We start from the raw sequence: 2,522 nt of genomic DNA, 5'->3' as shown, positions 1-2,522 counted from the left end.
GTGACTGCTTTTGAAAGGACACACAGTTTGAAAACCCCATGGAAGACTTCAAAATACACACATGGGGTCACTAGGAGTCCGAATCAACTCAAGGGCAGGTAGCGAAACAGAACACTATTAAGGGTCCTCAGTGATAGCGCAGTTAGCCTGTACGTTAGGACCATATGCAAATATATTTTAAGAAGCACCCGATTTACAGAGTTGCTCAGAGAGAGCGCACTCAGTGAGGAGAAGCCCTGGCTTCCGGCCTCCGCCAGACTCTATGGAACGTGCTGTTGCATTGGACAGTGCTGGACCCGCCCACACCACCGCGCCCGCCAATAGTGGACCTTCCATCCGGGTCCTCATCTCTCTGTAGGCCGTCCATTGGATCCGGCTTCCACAGGCCCCTGGACTGAAATCACCCGAGTGGTACGTTTTGAATTTCCTGACCCGAGATGGAACGACCCTTGCCGACATCTGATGTCTTGAGAACTCTCTCAACCAGGGTTCCTCAAAATTTTTAAACAGGGGGGGCCAGTTCACTGTCCCTCAGACCCGTTGGAGGGCCGGACTATAGCTTTTTAAAAAACTATGAACAAACTCCTATGCACACTGCACCTATCTTATTTTGAAGTAAAAAACAAACCTAAACGGGTTAAAAACACCCGGCAGGACGGATAAATGTCCTCGGCGGGCCGCATGTGGTTCCCGGGCCGTAGTTTGAGGACCCCTGCTACGATTTCTCTTCAACAGTGGCCCGCGAGGCTGCCCCCAAAGATGTGGCCCTGAAGAACTTCCTAGCCCTGACTTTGAGATGCTGCTAGAAAATCAGAGTTCTTAGGCAGTAACCAGCTGACAATTAGACAAGGTGCTGATATGAACATTCTGCCTGAGAAACAGAAATGATTTTGTTAAGTGTATTCCTGGGGAGGATAATGGAAATGGTATAATACTGTAAGATGTCAAGACATGTTGGTATTGGATGAGATTATAAATCATACACATCCACTTGAAGGTGGAAGAACTGGGAGGTTTGAGGACCTATTTTTCAGAACCAGCGCGGAGGCCGCATCCAGTACCGCGACATCGCCAAGCCTGAGGAGGACCGCTGGGACAGCCCGCTCTCCGCCATGGGGCACCACCTCCACCTGCAGCAGAGCATCCACCTGAGCCTGCAGGACCTGCACTGGATGGCCAGCGAGCAGGGCGACATGCAGCTGTGTGACTTCCTGGAGAGCCAGTTTCTGAACCCGCAGAGCAGGGAAATCGAAGCGCTAGGTGTCCACGTGTCCAAACTGCGCAATCTGCGGGGCCAGGAAAACCGCCTGACTGAGCACTGCTTTGACACCTGCCACTGGGATGACAGCAACCAGGAGAAATGCCCCGGAGATAAAGAGTGAGGCTCAGAGTCCCAGGTGCCAAGCAAGCATGCAGCAAGTACAGTAAGTTAACGATTTTTTACCTTTTCCGAGTTTGCCATTCCTTTCAGTAAAGTGTTTGGTTTCAGAGTTAAATAAATAAAGGTTTTTTGGTCGTGGGCGCGCGCGCATGCGCGTGCGTGTGTATGTGTGTGTGTATGTGACATTCCTGACTATGAAGAACAGATAATTCCCAGGACTCTTCCCACACATCTTGGCCCCGATTTCATGAAGCTATGGATATTGGTGGGTGGAAGGAGGAAAAAGGTATTTCAGGAGATCTTGGAAAGAACAAAATCAATGTTCTACTTATAAAAAATATTGAGTGATGTGTGATGTGGTCCTTCTGTGGTGGGGCAAGCATATATGTGATCATTGCCTAGGATTCATAATAGTGCCTTGGATTCATGACAGTGGTGATATGGGAGTATGGGGGTAGAAGGGTGAAGGGAATGGGGGTGTCTAGAGATTAAAATAAAATGAGTCTTTAGCCTAAAATGTTTTCACTTATTTAAGTATGCAAATGTTTACTGATTCTGGGTATCAAGCTGGGGAAGCCCAAGAGGAGGGCATGGTTACTTTAATAATCTCAACCTGGATTTAGGGGGTCTTTCCTATAGCCCTGGTGACATAGTGGTTACAGTTGAGGCTGCTAACCATAAGGTCAGCAGTTCAAAAATATCAGCCACTCCTTGGGAGAAAGATAAGGCTTTCTACTCCCATAAAGATTTACAGTCTTGGAAACTCGTAGGTGTGTTCTATCATGTTCTATAGGGTCGCTATCAATTCGATGGCTGTGAGCTTTTTGTTTGTTTGGTTGCTTGGTTGCTTGGCCCTGTAGCCACAAGTGTCTGTTCTCTGTTCAATGGTGCCATGCAAGCCTCCTGAAGTTTCAACTCATTCCGTTATTATTCTTGTCTCTTCCAAGACTACATTTTTCTAAATTAAGTGGTTTGGTGCCAGAGTTAAAGAAATTAAGGTCTCTTGGTCATTCTTGTCTGTGCAAGAGACACTGCAAATTCCTGTGCTCTTAGTCCTGCTGTGAGGGCCATGACTTAAAGTGGACAAAGAGTTTGCTTAAATAAGCAGCCAACATCACAGAGGGAGAGAAGAGAGAGAGAG

This window comes from Echinops telfairi, unplaced genomic scaffold, assembly GCF_000313985.2.
Source record: "Echinops telfairi isolate 266 unplaced genomic scaffold, ASM31398v2 ScPeMD7_38;HRSCAF=143, whole genome shotgun sequence".
In the NCBI taxonomy this organism is placed as follows: domain Eukaryota; kingdom Metazoa; phylum Chordata; class Mammalia; order Afrosoricida; family Tenrecidae; genus Echinops; species Echinops telfairi.
The sequence above is the reverse complement of the archived record's forward strand: the minus strand, read 5'-3'. Positions refer to the sequence as shown.